This window comes from Mustela lutreola, chromosome 3 (genome assembly GCF_030435805.1).
Source record: "Mustela lutreola isolate mMusLut2 chromosome 3, mMusLut2.pri, whole genome shotgun sequence".
NCBI classification, from domain to species: domain Eukaryota; kingdom Metazoa; phylum Chordata; class Mammalia; order Carnivora; family Mustelidae; genus Mustela; species Mustela lutreola.
The window spans coordinates 75,124,245-75,143,633 of NC_081292.1; the positions used below are offsets into that span (position 1 = coordinate 75,124,245).

Here is a 19,389-nt window from a genome sequence, read left to right on the forward strand (position 1 = left end):
TGCATGGCCCTGTTTTTCCTGCGAGAGAAAGCCTCCAAGTAATTACCGTGAACTGAAACTTCTTCCCTGATCCCCAGCAGCCAGCAGCTGGTGGCTCCAATACACTACAACAAAGACAGACACCTTCTCCCCGGTGCCCTCCTCCTCCTTTACCGTTACCAGCTGAGCACCTCCACCGTTGCAAGAACACAGAAGAGTATCTCTGTATCTATGTCTCCAATGCAGCATAAAGAGTGCTGTGGAAACCTATCAAACTGGCGAGCAGTGATGCTAGCAGCCAATGAGGAGAGGCTCATGCAGAATCCAGCACATGCTCTCTGAGGCGCAGGCTGTCACCAGCGCTTAGCAGGCTGCTAATCTAATTATAGCTAGTTTGCTAGCACAGAGCTCTTGGAGCAAAGCACATGAGCAAATTAAATTTTAATAATTAAACTCCACAGACAAAATCATCTTGATTTCCTGTCATTTTGAAGATTAATGCATCACCTTATAAACTATAAGTGATCTTTAAAAGTACATTCTTGTTTTTTTCTCCAATGCAGAGAAACAAAGAGTGGCTAAATCAATCCACAGAACTACCGGCTGACTTAAACTTAACAGATTCCAGCACTGAGAAATAATACAATCGATACAAGGAGGATATTAAAATCTGAGTGCTATAAAACCAAGCCTCACTTTATTTACCCTGGTTAGCAATTTGCCACTCATTTGTCATAAAGTGCTAATTAATCTCTCAGTATACTTGGAAATACCATGCACATTGCCATCCACAGTGGAAAAGGGCTAATCAAGGTGTCAAAAGTCATAATCTTGACTATAGTACTGAATAATAATTAAGAGCTAGATGAGATGGAAAAGGGATATCAGAAGTTATTAATAAAAATATATTAAAAAGAGGTTATTATAAAAGCAAAAATTAAATAAATTTGCCCACCTCACAATTTAATGGCAAAAATTAGTCTAGAAGCCAAATCCTGTGAGAGGTGGTCCGATGCACAGATAAAAGGCATGAACCTAACCATCAGACTGACTGGGTTTAAGTTCTGGATCAGCTATTTCCTCCCTTTGTGAATGGGCAGGGGACTGGATTTTTCTTGTATCCCTGAGGCCATAATGGGAGACACCTTGCAGGGTTATTTCAATGAGCTATTAGCACTTAGCACGGGGCCTGGCACACAGTGAGTTCTAATCAAGCTATTATTAATAGCAGCAAGCTTGATGCTACATCTTATTGTCTACCTTCTCTTCCAGCATCACACTACTCTAAAAAAAAGTATCTAAACACTTCCCCACTGCCGAGTTTTGTCAGAAACACCGTTTAGAATTAACAGTGACAAGCTAATGGCAGACTTGATTCATCACAGAAAATCATTATTGGTACTCACTCTAGAAACAAAAATTATTACACCTCCTTTTTGTCTATGTAATTGCTACAATTTTACTTGACTCTATAAGAACCAATCTTAGAGAAGGTATTTTCAGGAAATTATGGGCATATAATTACATTTCATTAATGATTTGCAATATAGATCATGTGATATACATTTTAAAAGTGTTTTCTATGGAATATAAATTGGGAAAGTAGATAATGAGAAGTTTGATTCAATTTAAAACGACACGTTTATGTGAGAAAGGGAGAGGAGAAGTCAGCTCGTCTAATGCAGCTTTTTGTCTGGATTTGTTCTCCTTTAAAGTCCTTTCTTTCTTCTCAGTATGTTTTACAAAATTAACCATCCTGCGGTGATATTAATCAAATCTGTTTGTTCACATGTTAAACTTTCCTTCAGTAATTCTCAGAAATGGGTATATTTTACCAGTCGAGTTGTAATCCAGTAGAATGATGCAAACTTCTCATTTCTGTAGTTTTGTTTTGCTCTGATTCTCCTTTGAAAACCTTCAGAGAAAGCTGACATTCTTAAAGGGCATTATGATTTGCTCCAAGGAACCAGATATCTCCAGGGATTAATCAGGAGCCACGGAAAAGGAATCTTGCCTACGGATCATTTTTCATCCTCCAGTCTTTGTGTCCCACACCTGTCTGGGAAGTGAGCTGGAGAAAGGGACGGCATGGCCCATAAACTTCCAAGGGAGAGCACAGCAACTCATGGTCCATAAACTCAAGAGCCAGCAAGTGTGGGGAAACGTACACGGAGACACAAACTCTGGGAGAATACGACAGAGACGAGTCTGCGAAAGAAAACGACTGCTCGGCGTGCTACCTGGAAGCGTCAACCATGGAATTATCAAAGTGCAATCAGTATCATCAGGAGCTATAACTCCAAGAGGAATTGGCTTCAGTGATTTGGCCTAAGGCACAGCTCCCTGGAGGCTGCCAGGATACAGACTAGTAACACTTCCAGGCATTTATCTAGGAAACATCGAACAGCCCTGCCTTCCCCTTCATTTAACAGACTGCTAGCTCAAAAACGGCACTTTAAAAAGCTGTTTGATGAATTTCTCTCATGCCTGTTTTGTATAAGCATTAAGCAGACCCTTTCTGAGAGGCGGGAGCGGCTGTCCTTTCTTCGGTCTTATCTTTCAACATGTTTGGAACCAATATTTGTTTGAAACTAAGTAGCGGTTAATTGGTCATCTTTCTGACTGCCACTCTGCTGAGTGAGCCTTTGTTTTTTTACCTCAAGAATAAGCAATTTTGTCTTTGAACTTTTGTCAACGCATCCTTGATTCTGAAAAATCATTCATTCCTTCAGTGAACACCTTCTGGCACCTACTATGTGCAAAGACAGCAGAGAGACAGAGTATTCTGATTCCTAACAGAGCTTCCACCTAATGAGAGAGAGAAACATTAAGTGATTCATTAACAAATGAGTAAGCACCATGGGGTAAACTGCCTTGAAGTGGGGGTGGACTGACTTGTCTGTGGCAGAAGGTTTCTAAAGGGAGGGCGGGTGAGGACCAAGAGTGTGTGAAGGTCCTGGAGCTGCTGATGGGGCCTGAGGACAAATGAAGGGCATGGAGACACAGAGGCAAACAGCACCCACCAAAGGAGGAAGAGAGTTTGGGACAAGCCCCCTGAAACTCTGCCGATTCCTTTTCAGTTCTTTCTAAAGAGTAAGAGGTTCCCACTATCTTGCAAGGCAAAACCTTCACTTACCCTTCCTTGTGCAAAGAACACAAACATGTCCATCTCATATTTGCACACCGGGCAAGGAAGATTAGTCCCTCACCACACATACCATTTACCCACCTGAATGATTTCCTCAAATTCTGTTCTGAATCTCCAACCTTGGAGAACGAGGAGAGGAAAGCCTACGTTTTGAGAATTTCCATCTAGTGGGGCACCTGGGTGGCTCAGTCTGTTAAGCGTCTGCCTTTGGCTCATCTCATGATCCCAGAGTCCCAGGATGGAGCCCCATGTCAGCGGGGAGTCTGCTTCTCCCACTGCCTCTCACCCCACTTGTGTTCCCTCAGATGAATAAAGTAAGTCTTAAAAAAGAAAAAAAGAAGAATTTCCATGTAGAGCTTTGTTAAATGTCCTTTCCTTGGAACAGAAACTAGGGTTTTATATACTAAAAATGATGCTTTTTAAGCCTATGGCTCCTAGATAACTTTAGACTGATCAGTTGTGTCTCAGTTTCCATTGTTGGTCAAAGTCCAGCTTGCTGAAAGGGATCCAGGAGGGCTGTTTCTGTTATAAGGAACTGTATCTGCTCAAAAGCTGGATATCCGTGGCTGATGATTCTCTCACTCAGCTGACTGGGAGTCCCAGTCCAGCTCTACTCCCCCAGCTTTGCCAGCGGAGGGAGCAAAGACCAGCAGCCGAGCCATGGTCCAGGACATGCCATGGATCCCAACCCATGCCCACTATGGGTTAGCTTGTGTCAGAACAGCCAGCCTGGGATGATGTGGCCCTGACCAGCAGCATGTCCACCGTGGGATGTCAAGCCACCAACTAACATGAAGTCACTGGGCAGAGATGTTAACAATCAGCTCCCCCCAGACCATGTGAGTTGCTTTAGCATACCACTTACTACCAACTCCAAGGAAAAGAAAAGCATGTCCCAGCTGTGAAAGTCTCCTCTGACTACAATGGGTAGGACAACTGGTGGAAAAGCATGTGAGTAGTTAGAAGTATGGTGCTCCTTCCTTCTCTGCTCATAAGTCCCAAGCACTGGCTGTTCGTTTTTCTCTTCCATTCCCTTCCTTTCCCTTTCTCCCTTCCCCCGCCCCCCTTCCTTTTCCCTCCCTCCTTCCCTCCCTTCCTTCTTAGAATGCAGCATACAAGGTGCCCGATGCAGGTGTAACATGGGCAGGCTGAGAAAGACGGAATGGAGCTGCTAGAAATCACCCCAGCTGCTCCAAAGACCACCTGCAGCCCTCAGGCCCCTCTTCATTCAGAGGCTTAGCATGCTGCCCTATTGACCAAGAAGCCACCCCACCGTGTCAACAGGCCCTCAGAGGCTCCTTTGCATATCAGCGCAGACCACCACTGTGGGAGTCCGTTCTCAGGGACGCCTGGGAAGCCACTCACTGATAAAAATGATTGTGTGTAGATGGTCATCTTGCCAGGCCATAAGCAGACTGCGTGAGTCCTCTCGGTGGAACTCGGTTTACAATCCAATGGTGCATCTTGTGGTGTCTTCTCAAAGCCTTGCCTGCGCCATCACCTTTTCTCTTATCCTTCTGATACGTATTTTACAGTATTGGCGAAGAGAGACGGAAGGGTAGGGAACAGTTGAGATAGTTAAGGAGTTAGGAATTTGGGGGCCACTAGCTCAGGAGAGATTGTCGTGGAGGCCTGCTATGAATGGTCTGCAGTTGGTAGCACAGTAAGGTGTGTCTGAGACCCTCGCACACACGGTCTCTATCTGTAAAGTGAAGATCCCACATGGCCCAAGCACCCTCCTAGAGGGCCTTCATAGGACCCACAAGTGCGTGTCTGGACAGCACAAATCAGTGGTTCTTGAGCACAGCGCTTGGACAGACCATTCCTCAGGGTCTCTCTCCCTCCCCACTTCCTTGGGCCATGCTCCTGCTGTACCCCCTATAATAAACTTATGAGACCCTACATGCTCTCAGCCTCTCCTAACAGTTTGCCACCCCGGCCCACCCAATGGACCACTGAGTTTAGGACTCCAGACTTTGAAATGGCTAAATTATAGGTCAGTCTTGCACTGGGATTAGCCCCATCATGCCTTTTTAACCAGGAATGAAACTGGTCTCTTAGGCCTAGAGGCAGAAGTCACTTGGTGGAAGAAGAGAACTAAGTGGGTGCCTAGGTGGTTCAATCGTTAAACATCTGCCTTTGGATCAGATCATGATCCTGGGGTCCTCGGATTAAGCCCCACATTGGGCTCCCGGCTCAGCGGGGAGCCTGCTTCTCCCTCACCCTCTCCCCCTGGCTCTTGTTCCCTCTCTCACTGACTTTCTGTCAAATAAATAAATAAGATCTTAAAAAGAGAGAAAGAGAACAAAGAATTTCTTAGGTATGGGACTAACCATCAAAAAAGCTGAAACAGGCAAAATTTACATCTGCTATGTCCCATACCCTCTGTATCCTTCTCCAACATTTAGATTTAGATTTAGACCTCAGGGCACAAAAGTATCAAGTGCCTACAACTTTAGCCGACCTTATAGATCTGCCCAGCCCTCACACCTCCACAAGTCCTAACACTAACCAGCCTGTCCCTTGCCCTTCTATGGGAAAATGAAAAACTGGACTCCAACTCCTACTTATGCTAATTTTGCAGAAATACATAAGACCCCTGCCCTGGAGGTGAGCTCTCGAACCTTGGAAAGAATGGCAACCTCAATGTCCAGCATAACATGGTTCAGATTAAGAATCCACAAGGGAGTTCCTGTGCAGGTCAATAGGGTTAAGAAGAGAGCTGGGATATAGTCATGCAAAAGGGACTTTTCCTCCCAAAACTAAGAAACTAAATGATTAGGGTAACATAAGAAAGTTTTGAAATTTTGATGCAAAAAGCACATTTACATGCCTAATGAACATCAGATTAAGAAAATTCTTCATTAAGATGATTTTATTTCACATCTTAGAGTCCTAACTCACAAACACAATATTCTTAGGAAAGTATCTTTTCGATTCAACTGTTTTCTAGAGCAGCCCAGTTTTACCCAAATGATTGTTTCCTAATTATAAAGTCTAATAACCAATGATAGGGTATTTTGAAAGTCTCTCATTGCATACAACTTTAAGCACTGCATAAATAACGAACTTTGATATTCTTCAGAAATCAAACCTCCTATCCTCCTCTCATTTATATTTACATAGATCTACAAGTCAAACACGGGTTTAATGTCCAAATGGTACTGCACAGCAGAGAGCCTTTAATGAATGAGCATTCTGGAAATTAAAAATTAATATCACTAAGAAACTTTCTTTAACAACAACAACAAAAATCACTAATTAAGACATCAGGATTTATACCTTAACAGGAATGATTTTAAATAACCAATTACAATTAATCTTTGACATTCTGACTGGCAATTTTTAAGAAATGGAAGTTTAAGACAAGAAGAGGAGATTATTTGAGAATCTAAAATACTATGGTAAAAATAAAATAAAATACTGAGGTGATGTTGCTTCATCATCTAGTTTAGTTCCAGAAATATATATCGGCTCCCTATTATATGACCCTGGTTTGAGAATATCTCCCTTGGCAGAATTTACAGACAAGGGAGGCCATAAGCACCTGGGAGTTTTGCTCCCTGGAGGGGTGAGGTGCAGAATTCAGAAAGGGGAGCCTCAGAGACTGGCTTGTTCAGGGACTCCAGACTCAATCTGTTCCTATTTTGCTCTGTTTCACACTAAAACCACATTTATTCTTATACTCAAAAAATTAGTTACCCCGTGGGTGTAATAATTAAATTTTATTAAATAATTTTATGTATGCCAATATATTATATATAATGATAAATAATATAATATAAATATAGCACACATAACATATATGTAATATATAAATCTTATATAAAATTATATAATAAGCTCTGAATTGGCTTGCAATAATCGTCCTGAGCTTATTACCTTCCCTTCTGTTCTCAAATCATACCATATTTAATGGACATTGATAAGCATCTTCTAGGATGTGAAAGTGTTTACCTTATCATTTATCTTTGTCTACCAAAAGGGCTCAGGATTGGACTCTTTCTCTACTGACCATGGATAATTCCTACAAACCTTTAAATTATAATAAATGGACTAACATCCTAAATTGTAGCTCTTGTCTCCTCAAGTGGAATGCCTAACCATTTCAGATTTCGGTTAAATGACATTTCCTATAATTATAAATAGTTCTGTATAGCATCAGCATCAGTGTTTGAGTGTTATCTCTACGATTATTGTCCAAAATCAAGGCATATCATCTTGCATGAGCAATATGTGCTGCTATTTTAAGCAAAAGGTTCATGGAAGAACTTCAACTATGCATGGTACGAATGCTCATAATCATGTTTTAACATTACTAACTTTGAACGATTAGTTTCATCCAAATAAATATTTAACTACAAAACAAAACTGTTATGAAATTCATCTGGGGTCTTTCTGAAACTTTCTTTTTTTTTTTTTTTAAAGATTTTATTTATTTATTTGATAGAGAGTAAGATCACAAGTAGGCAGAGCAGCAGACAGAGAGAGAGGGGGAAGCGGACTCCCTGCTGAGCAGAGAGTTGGATGCAGGGCTGGATCCCAGGACCCTGAGATCATGATATGAGCCAAAGGCAGAGGCTTAACCCACTGAGCCACGCAGGTGCCCCTTTTCTGAAACTTTTAATGTTAGTAGGAGCCAAAGGATAGGTGTCTTCAAAGGGCTCATATCAAAACTTTAGAAGTTTTAGCCTCCTGAATGATACTCTTTGGGAGTAATTATGTTGCTAGAACGTCATGTACTTCTCATCTTGTATCATGTTATATTTTATCCCAATCCAGCTACTTTCCAACTGGCAACCATGGGTAAATTACTTAACTTCTTCATGCTTGAATTTTCTCATCTGTAACATGAGGATAATGATATCATATGGATTAAATGAGTTAACACATCCAGAAAGCATTTAGAGAGTACCTAGCATTTTTGTAAGCATTATTTAATCATACTTGGCTGACCAAAAAATTAAACATCCAGGCCAAGTGATATTATTGGTATTAGAAAAACAGACCCTTCTTTTAGCAAAAGAAGTACATAATATAAATATATAATCAGCATGCTCTGGGGACAACCCAGATGGGAAATGTTATACTGTTAAGAACTTCATCTAGAAATTTGGAATTTAAATAAGCATGGATTTTTTTTTCCCCCCTGGGGCAATGTGGGAAAAAACATTTTGAAAATTTTACAAATGTATATACATTTACCTATGCCCATGTGCTATGGGAAAATCATTCTAAGGATCATGTGCACAAAAATAAATTAGAAATAACTGAGGATATTTGCAAAAAATATATAGTTATGGTATTTGTCATATCACAGTATCCCTTCTAGAGCAAAAAGAGAAAGAAAGAAAATTGTATTCAACAATAGCCAATTTATTACCATAATGTGCATAATTAAAATTAATGGAACATTATACAGTTATTCAAAAGCGATATTTAGAGGAGTATTTATTAAATGAGATTATAAGCTAAAATATTGAGAGTCATAAATCAACATATATTATGATTCCATTTTGTTAAAATTACCTCCCTATGTATGTATACAGAGATGTCTGAATATATAGAGAAAAGGTGTGGGAGCAAATCCTACAACGTGAATAGTGAATTTCTGCGTGGTTGACTTGTCTGAAGTTTTAAATTTTTCTACTGTGCTATTACTAACATTGAACATAAATTGTTTATTAAAACTTTGTGTTTCTTCCTACTCCCTCCCAAGGAAAAGAAAAACCTGTGGGTGGCAAGTTTTGAATGAGTACAGCCCCTCTAATATCTCAGGCTTGGAGATTCTTGCTGCCTTGTGTCCTGGTTGACAGATCTAGCCTACAGCCAGTCTTCATGGTGCAACTTAACTTTGCTAACCAGCAGGTAAATAACCAGCGAGTAAGTAGCAGCCTCAGCAAACACAATTTTGATGAGCTAATCTTCCCAGCCCTAAGTCAGACCATCAGAATGGGAATCAAGAGTTCAGCGTGGATTGTCAGTCAATTTGCTGATTAGACATTAGGGCAAGCCTCTCCTGGCACGGTTAAGTCCACACTGCTAAGCGCAATTCAGATACTCCTTGCCTTAGTTATTTGGATAATTGTCTCCTTTTATCTAAAAGCATTCTTACACACTTGGAAGGCATGACTCGGTTCAAATGTCTGGAAAGAAGCCAGTAAGTTTAAGTGATGAAGGAAATAAAAAATCATTTCTTTGGATATAAAGTTAGGAACATTAGCATGCTTCAAGATTGACTGAGACCTTGGCAGGTTTCTGAAGCTTTATGGATTGTTACTACTAGAGTAGCAATTAAGTTTAAAGTTAAGATAAAGCAAAACAACCACCTTTCAGTGTGTCTGCCTCTACTGACTGTTTTTACTTTTCATAGTCTAAAAAAACTTGTGAACCTTAGCTCAGGATCATTAATGGATAATGGTTCGATGATTTTGTTGGAAAGATATTTCCATTTACCTGTGTATATCTTAAAGGCAATTTTATTATATCCAGGGACCAATTTTTTAAGTGTCACAATAGAAATTAATGTGCAAGTGGGAAGTGTTTAACACAAATTTGCCTTGAAGCAACCTAAGCTCTACTCCATCTATATCATTAAATGTGTAATTATCTGTAAAGACAAGACTTTTCTTTTTTCCCCTACTGAAAATAATCACTCCCCCTCCCAGTTCCTTTTTTGAATGTTAAGTTTTTCATACCTGGTGCCTAGTTTCTGTATCTGGATTTCCTATTTTCTCCTGCTCCTAGTTCCATATGTAGACATTCTTTTCCATGGTTTCTTTTATAGCAAGAAAAAAATCTCTCTTTCAGAATCCTGTTAAAAGCAGCAACGATAATTACGGGACCCTTTTCATTTAACTAGTGTTCTTCTCCTGGAGTGTTTACTGCTCAGTGATTTTTAGGGGAAAAACAATGTGTCCTTCAAGAATGAGGAAGAAGTGATTTGAAGAGAAAAGAAACCTCTGAAAATAGGAACACTTGACTAGTTTCAAAATAAACAAAATCTGTGTTACTTATTGAAGGTTCTTTCTCGGGTTATCGCTTTATGCTTTACAGCGGCAATCAAGAGAAAAGTTACTCCTCCAAACATTACCGAGACACTTTGTAAATCTCTGGTGGTATCTGAAAACCATTTCTGCGGATGTGGGTGCTCTCTCTATAGGGAGCATTTTCTAATCACGGTGTCAGTGTCTCAGGGAGAATAAGCACAGGAAAAGATAAGCCTCATTGCATATTACTTTTATCGTATGTATGTTATTAACTTTGAAACTGGAAGAGACTTGAAGGACATTAATTCACCTTAAGGAAACTTTCTTGAGCTTCTCTTCTGCTTTATTTTCAAAGTCAGATTACAAGCTAATTTAAATTTCAAGTATTCGATTACATTCCTCTTGAACTGACTGCTCATGATCTTTGCCAAATCAGTGCTCCCATTCAGGGAGAAGGTATTTTAATTCTACTGCAGGCAGGTCTTCTAATGAAGAGGAGAGTTTAAATTCTTTCTACATGGAATAGCACACGATGAATGTTTTTTTATCATGAAGTCTGAGTCAAGTCTACACAGTGATTTGTGTACCAAATTACATAGAAAGTTTTTAATTTAACATCAGAGAAATGTCCTGTAAGGAATAAATGGCATAAAGTGCCTAATAGATTAGTGGAAAAGCACTATAGGAGCCCAGAGGGCAGCAAGAGAAACCACTCACCCCCTATCTTGATGGTATTTGGCACATGTTATAGACTAAAGGAGCATTTGCAGTTTTAATCATCTTCCTCCAAAAGGTAGGTATAATATTTGCATGTGTTCTCTCTTTTTTTTAGGTAGGTTTATTTATTTATTTATTTATTTGAGAGAGAGAGAGAGAGAGCACAAGCAGGCAGAGTGGCAGGCAGAGGCAGAGAGAGAAGCAGGCTCCCTGCTGAGCAAGGAACCCAAACCCAGGACTCTGGGATCATGACCTGAGCCGAAGGCAGCGGCTTAACCAACTGAGCCACCCAGGCATCCCTGCATGTTTTCTTAATGTCTTTTAAGAACATATGCAATTTGAATATGTAATATGAGTCAATGCCAGGATTTAAGAAGATAGTACTCCGTGTTCTGTTACCTTGAGGGTGAGCTGGGGGTACAGGAGGAGATTACTTAATTTCATTTTGCCTACAATAAGCACAGCTTATCCACAAAGAGTGGATCCTGTGTTTTTGGATGAAGTAATTAGAAATCCCTAAAGGTCTCGATACTTCATCAGTAATCATGGGTGGTCCAACAGCTCAAAATCAATACTCTTAACTTTTTTAGATGTTCCAGGCAAGAGTCAGGGCCCTGCATAGATGGGCCAGAGCCTCCTGCCTCAAACCCCAGCCTAGGACAGGAACAGAAGAGGAAGCATAGAGAAAGAAGATCTTTTTTGATTTGTAATTACTACTCTTCTTAATTTCCTCATTTTTAGCAATGGAACTTGAGCAGAATTTCCTCTATTATTTTTTTTCTTATGGACAAACAACTTCATTTCTGTCCTCCTAAAAGATATCCAAAGATGTATTTTATAGGGAAAAAAAAAAACTCCAATGACAACCAAGAAGGAGCAATACTAAAGCACTGTCATTTCAAACTCTGGCTGGACTCAGTTGTGTGAAATTAATTGGAATTTCAATTAACCTATCTTCCTTTTTTATATACTAGTTTTGTGCTGTTCTGTAGTCTGTGTTCACTCAGGCCTTCATACATATTTCTTTCCAGCATTATTCTCTGACCTAAATTGCAGTGAAATGGAATGTATTACACCAGATTTTTCATATCTGAATAAACCGAAGTCATCCAACTGCAAAACACACTCCACCTGCAAAATTCCATGTCAAATATTAGTGATGTTTCCCATTTTGTGGAAACGTGTCCCACTGTGAAGAACCTGTATGCTGGGTCATCTGAGCTTCCACTGATAAGAAGGGGTCCTAAAGAAAGACCATAAGCTATTGCATAAAGACAAGGAAATTCCAATATTATGGCATTAATAAGAACAAACTACTGGATCAGTGAACCAGAAGAGCTTAGAAATATATCCATAAATACACAACTGATTCTGGACAAAGGAACTCAGACAACTCAGTGGAGAATAAAAAACACTTTCAAAAAATGATGATGGATTAGCTGGATATTCATTTAGAAAAACAGTAAACGTTGACCCCTACCTCACACCAAAATGATCAACTCGAGACAGATCACAGACCTTCAAGTTAATATCTAAAAGTGTAAAGCCTCTAGAAAAAAACATGAGCATATTTTTGCAACCTTGAATTAGGTTAAGATATCCCAGAGTCACAAAAAAAAACAAAAAAACAAAACACTGTTAAAGAAACAATTCACAAATTGTTTCTTAAAAAAATTAAAAACCTCTGCCCATCAAGTGATGCTGTCCAAAAAAAAAAAAAAAAAAAAAAGACAAACATGAAATGGGAGAAGATAGAACTAATACGTATATCTGAAAAAGAACTTTTAGACAGAAAAAATAAAGGGCTACACATTAATTACAGAAAGACCAACAACCCAACTTTTAAAAAGGGGAAAAGACTTCAATAGACACTTTGCAAAAGAAGATGCACAAGACATGTGTAAGCACCTGAGGAGGTATTCAGCATTAGTTATGAGGGAGATATGAATTCAAACCCAGTAGGACACTAGTTCATAGCCACTCAAATCACTAAAAATAAAGACAATACGAATTGTCGGCAAAGACGTGGAATAACTGGAGCTTTCACACACTGCTAATGGGAAAGCCTGAAGTCAATCACACATTTGGCCCCTGACCCAGAAATTCCACTCAGGGGTATAAGCCAAGATACAGAAAAACATACGTCCACAAAAAGACTTGTGCAGTGTTGTTCCCAGCAATTTTATTCCAAATGTCCAACTGGAAACAAGCCAAATATCCATTAACAGAAGACCAGAGAAAAGGCAACTGCACTACACCCACAGAATGGGATACTACTCAGCATTAAAAGGAACCGGCTACTGAGTCAACAACATGGATGAATCTGGAAGACATATTATCGAACTAAAGGAACCAGAGCAAAGGATATTTACTGTGATTCTATTTATATACATTTAAAAACAGATAAAACTAACTTATGGTGCTAGAAAGGGGAAACTGACGGCCAAATGGCAAGACAGAATTTGCTGGGGTGATGGAAATGGTCTACATTTTGATCAGGGTGGTTCTATGAGAGTCTATGTTTCTTAGACCTTCTTATCAAACTGTACACTTAATATCTCTAAGTCTTACCTCAACAAATATCCCATACTGTATTAAAAGAATGCTATTTCCAACATAGTCTCACTACAAAGTTTTTAAAATCTTATTGCTGATTTGACGTCTTAATTAAAAACTATTTTTATTTTAAATTCTTCTAAACTTTCCAACCTCTTATTTATACATAGCGTGCCACGCATATATAAAGAAGAAAGACGACTCAGTCCCCCATGAATTCATGTCAGTTATAATTTTACTCATTTGAATGTCATGTTGCACCTTTATGTTTAGATTTAGATGACTCTATTAGGACCTGATAATTTTTTTTTTCTATTTATAGGCCCTGGGAAAGCTTATTTTCAACAGTCAACCACTGTTAGCACCCCTTTACAACACCTCTCTTAAAAGTTTTTGTTGACTCTTCTGCTTTTTACCTGACGATTTTTTTTTTTATCCGTCTCACATTGGTAATAAAGCAGTTTTCTGGAAGAAATTAAAACGTATTTCACAGGAATATCCTATATCCCTTTGCCTTTTATTTTTTTATTCCTGACTTGTATGTCACATAAACAAACTCACAGTTAAGCATCTCGAGGTCCTAGGAGGCTTTAAGACAGTCTTGGGTTTGAATATCTATTCTGTTCCTTATGAGTTATGTGGATTTAGGTAAAATTACTGAATTTCTTTATGCCTCAGTTTCTTCTGAAATAAAAACAGCTGTATGGATAACTAGTTTACAACTTTGAGAGGGGAGAGGAGAGAAGGCAAGGTGGGAGTTGGCTTCCTGAAGCTAATAAGGGGGTGTACCATCTATAGAAAATTTAAAAAAACAAAAAACAAAAATCCCCAGCCAAGCCACATGCAGAAAATTCCAAGATGTATCAGTGATAAACTGGCTGTCCCCAGGGACAAAGCAAATGAGATCAAACCACTATGGTCGACCCACCTGTGAGGGTGAGGGGCAGGAACAGGAGAACACAGACGGGGGTGAGTCTTCCATTCAGTTCTGGCCCAGGAACAGCTAATCTTCACTGAAAACCTTCTCTGTGTCTGGCCCCATCAGAAAACACCTGTTCCTCATTTCACCACCTCATTTCACTACTGTCACCACTTCATAGGTCAGGAGCAGAGAGAGGTCTGTAACCTCAAGGCTGCCAGTGAGAACCAGTAGAAGGAGGGGCGCGCGGGCAGCGGACCCTGCCATGCACCTTTGCCCCCATGAGGCTACACGTCTGCTTCTGAGCCTCTGAGCCTTCACGGGGTCTTCTAAAGGAGACTGGGAAGGGAGTGGGATGGGTCCACCCAGGGGGTTTCTGCACTGGAAACTGTCATCTTGGAGAATTTGGATCCTCGAGCTTGATGTACAACAGCACAAGAAATCAGAACAGTGAAGGGGGCAGAGCCTCCAATTAGATTCCTTAGGAACATACACTAGTTTCATTTCCTAATATCCAGGAAATGGGGAAGAGAAGCCTTGCCAAAAACGCTGCGTGTAGCTGTCTCAGTGTGCTGTGTGTGTGTGTGTCCAGCAAGCCCAGCATGACCTCACCCATGCCAGCATCAGGTGCCTGAAGAGCCTTGGCCTGATCTCCCCCCAGGGGCCCGAGACTTCAGCAACGAGAGGAGCCACCTGCTCCAGCGGCCAGCAGAAGCGAGCAGAACTCTCAGGCAGCCTGTAACCAGCCAAGTGTGCTTCATGGCAGTGAACTCGCCCCTCGGCTACAGTGTGATGTGGCTATAAATCAAGCAGTAATTAGATTTTGCCACATTTAACACAACCCCTCCGTTGCCCTCATTTACCAGGCCTGGATGGCTAAGAAAGGCAGGCCGTTCCCACCGAAAACAACAGACTTCTTCACTGGGAGCCCGGTGAAGAAGCACAAGACAGCCTTAGCCCTCGAAGCACAAGACAGCCATGGAGAGAATGTTCTCTGCGTCCGGCTTCTACGACAATACCCTGCAATTACCCCGGTGATGGGGGTGGAAAGAGCACGGGGAGGGGGTCTATCCTTATCATACTGGAACACACATTCACCACCAAAGCCTATGGAAAATAGAACAGCCGCTCAAAGAAACTACGCATTAGTATGAAAATGTAATTAACCCATCAGAAAAGCACTGGAATCTTCACAGACACACACGCACGTGCACACACACACGGAAAACGAAGCAAACTAAGCTCTTATTTGATTTCAGTCCAAGCAAATGCAGCCTCATTTTAGGCTATAATCACGTCAAACTGGGTGATAAGGGAGACCTGGGGCTATGTGTGAATTATGCCTTCACGAGGATTTTAATTCTAAATATGATCAGGCCCTATGAGAATGCATCCTAATATGGAGGTTACAGAGAAACGCCAATGTTCTCTTTTAGTGTGACCTGAAATGTTTTTTCTTTTACATTTCCACACATTCTGCTTAAGTTAAACACATTTTGATAACCTGTGGAAATGGAAGTGGTAGTAGAAAAACAACAACATTGAATTTTTATTTATTTTAAACCACTGGCTCTTTTCTCTATGGACTCTTCTGGACAACTTTAAAAAGCTGGCGACATCTATGATTCCAAAATTATGCTATGGCTGCAAATTTTTAGTTTAAAAAAAGTTAGATATTTTAGACCACCGTTGGCGAACTTTGTGAAAGGTTAGATAATGAGTATTTTAGGCTATGCAAATCACACAGTCTTTGTCATGACTTCTCAACTCTGCACCTACAGCATGGAACAGCCACAGTCAACACATAAATGGATGATCGTGGCTGTGTTTCAATAAAACTTTATTTACAAAACCTGACAGTGGGGTGGATGTGGTCCACGGGCCATCATTTGTCAACCTCTGACCCAGACTGGCCTAAAAGCAGTGTGGAATCTGGTCTTTTAAATTGGAAACTGATGCTTCAGAGCAAAACAGATACACAAATAAACAATCCTTTGTATCCAAGTGTATAATGTTAGATGTGGCAAATGTTTCTCAAGTTTCTGGAAGTTGCTAATTTTTATCAAGCAGCAGAAGACTTGAGGGTGTTTATCCTTTCTTACACACAGCACATTAGCAAGCAGGTGTTAACGCTGATCACAGCTGGAAACAGAGTATGTCCTAAGTGTGACTCAAGATGGCTACAGAAAATGTTCTTACAAAGGAAGGCTTCATTGGCCCGGGATTGGATATCTCCCCAGGCCCAAAGCACCTTTAAAAAAAAAAAAAAAAAAAAATTCACCGCTGTTAACGTAAGAGCTCAACTGATTCACTCAACTTGAAAAGGGCACTGAAAAATGCTGTGCTTTGGCACACAAAACACTAAGGGAGTAGGGAAAAGCATGATGTATTCTCCAATGACACAAAAGAATCTGTGTTCACAGGTTAAGGAAAATTAATTCAGATGTAATCTTTAGATGAGGAATGGTTAACTATTTAAATGCCAAAAGGGAATGTAACTGGAAATGGAAAAAAAAAAAAAAAAAAGATGCTTGCAGGGGTGGGAGAAGGGGAATGAAGTTGGAGATGAAACAAAATCCTTGGTAGTGCAGTCAGGTCTGAGCATAGCAATGCTCAAGGTGGGCAGAAAGGACAGGTACTCTGGACTTAAAGCACCATAAATCAGGGTGCGTACATCAAACAGGCTTGCCCTCTGACCCCACTGCTACTGTCCCGGGTAACAAGGCCAACCCGGTGTCCTCATTCCAGAAGTTCAACCAGTTGAAACCCAAACTCTGAAGGTTTGCCGCTCGAGCCCTTTCTGGAGCGAGAGAGGGCATGAATAATTGTCTCCGTTCCCAAAGATTTTCTATCACCGCCTGTGTGACCCTTTTTTTTTTTTAAAAAAAAAGGCACTACTTTGACAATGTAGCAATTCGATACTAGATTAAATCGCCCATCTGATAATATGGAGAACTGGGAAAGCAAAACAAGAAGAGAAAATGCTACAGAGTAATTGTTAATTTGGAAGATTTAGGAATAAATATGTTAATGAACCTGAAAAAGAAATTTATGAATTAAAGGGATTACTTATATAAAAGCAGATGTATCCACAGGTAGAGAGATCTTCTGCTTGTGAGGTACACGGCTCTCCCCACTCCCAATAACTCCAAAGGGGTGTGAGCTCCAGCTCTGGGGCTCTCAATAAATGCAGATTACACAGGGGTCCAGAGACTACTCTCTCCCCTCCTCTCAACTTCCCTGCTCTTCGGAGTCTCTATCTTTTCCTATCTGCTGAAGTCCCAGCGGGTACCCTCCTATTTTTGTCTATTTCTCTGTTTAGTGGTGTCTAACTGAAGATGCATAGCAAATTAGCAGAGCCTTGGTGACTCAGTCTGTTAGGTGTCCAACTCTTGGTTCTGGCTCAGGTTGTGACATTAAGTTCATGAGATGGAGACCTGCATCAGGCTCCACAGTGAGCATGAACCCTGCTTAAGAGTCTCGTTCCTCCTCCCTCTGCCCGGCTCCATTCGCGCTTGCTTGTTTTCTCCATCTTAAAAAAAAAAAAAAAAAAAAAAAAAAAAAAAGGCAAACTATACCAGCAAGTCATGGGTCTTCTGAAAATGCCATCTTGAAAAGCCACACTGATTGCTTATCCATTCTTTGGTAATGAAGTTGAGGTCTCTGATAAGATACACAAATGCTCTGCTTGTTCTTATTCAGCTGGGGTTGGAAGGAGGTCTAGGCTTACACATCTATTTCCCCTCAGGAGGAAGAGATCTGCTCCTAGTTAGTGCTAGAATATTCCAGCATGAGGTGACAACAGGGTTTCCTATCCAGCTGTACTTCCCTACTCACCAGGGTCCAACAGATAATACCATATCTTGAAAGCAAATAGGAAAAAAAGTGTTGAGTGAGTTGAAGTTCTGGAGAAATAGAAAACACATTTTTCATGGCGATAAATCAATTGGAAATATGTTACTGGAGCACCAGTGCTTCAGCCTTTAATCTTTTTCTTGCCTATCTACACTGACTATCTTGGGGTCCTCACGGCCTTAGGTCCCATACATGTGCTAACTAGTTCCCCATGTGTATGTTCAGTCCATCTTCTCTCCAGAATGCCAGACTGGTACATCCAGAAGCAATCTGGTGTCTCCTTGTGCCTATCATCAGCCCCTCACACTTAAGGGGCCCAAAGCTGAGCTCCAGATCCCCCTCCTGACCCTATTCCCTGCTCTTCTCAATGAATGGCAGCATCTTCCTTCCAGCTATCTTGGCCAGAAACCCTGGAGTCATCCTTAATGCTCCTCTCTCTGCCACACTATGCATCCAAGATGTCATTAAATCCCATACACTCAGTTTCAAGATATTCTCAGAACCTGACCTTTCCTCATCACCCCGATACAACTGAACCTTAGCCCAAGTTGCCAAACCTGTGCTCTGAGTTACTGCAAGTGTCTTACCGGTCTCATGCCATCTCAGCACAGAAGCCAAGGAGACTTTGTTAAAATGAAGGTTGGACTCTGTCACTCCTTGGTCCTTACCCCTTTAATGACTTCCCATTGCCTTCAGGGCAGCAGCCGAAACCCTAACAGCCCAACGGCCCTTTCCACTCTGGCTCCAAACACTCTCTGACCTCACTTCTGATAGCATACCTCCCCCACCCCCCTTTCACCCCATCAGTGATGCTCTCGTGGATGCTCCCTCTGCCTGGGGTCCTTTCCCACAGAACCCTGCCTGACTGGCTCACACTCTCCGAGGTACAGGCTTGACTCAAGCATCCCTTCCTCGTCAGGCCTTCCTTGGCCCCTACCTGTATCAGTTCTCTGCTGCTGTGTCACAAATTACCACAAATTCTGTGGCTTAAAAAAGCACCCAGTTAACATCTCCCAGTATTTGTCGAGGCCTGGGTGTGGTTTACCTCGGTCTTTGGCTCCAGGTCTCACAAGGTTGCCATCATGGTATCTCCCGGGCAGCTTTCCTTTAGGATCCTAGGGTTCTCCTTTGAGTTCCTGTGGCCAAATTCAAACCCTGAGGCTGCAGGACAGAGGTCCCAGTTTCCTGCTGGCTGCAGGTGGGGCCCACCCTCATTCCCTAGTCGA

At 41.1% G+C, this 19,389-nt stretch overlaps 1 protein-coding gene across 12 annotated transcripts in view; it reads right to left on the reverse strand.

The window, feature by feature from the left end:
• FAM110B (family with sequence similarity 110 member B) overlaps window positions 1-19,389 on the reverse strand; it is a 191,659-nt gene that overhangs the window by 111,869 nt on the left and 60,401 nt on the right. For 4 of the 12 annotated variants that reach the window (XR_009351764.1, XR_009351763.1, XR_009351761.1 and 1 more), the window contains exon 1: window positions 47-241. The exons of 5 other annotated variants lie outside the window; for them this stretch is intronic. The gene's annotated coding sequence lies outside the window, so the exon portion shown is untranslated. Of the gene's footprint in view, window positions 1-46; window positions 242-19,389 lie in introns of those variants that run through there. 3 more of the 12 variants (XM_059166401.1, XM_059166403.1, XM_059166405.1) reach the window with 2 other exon arrangements.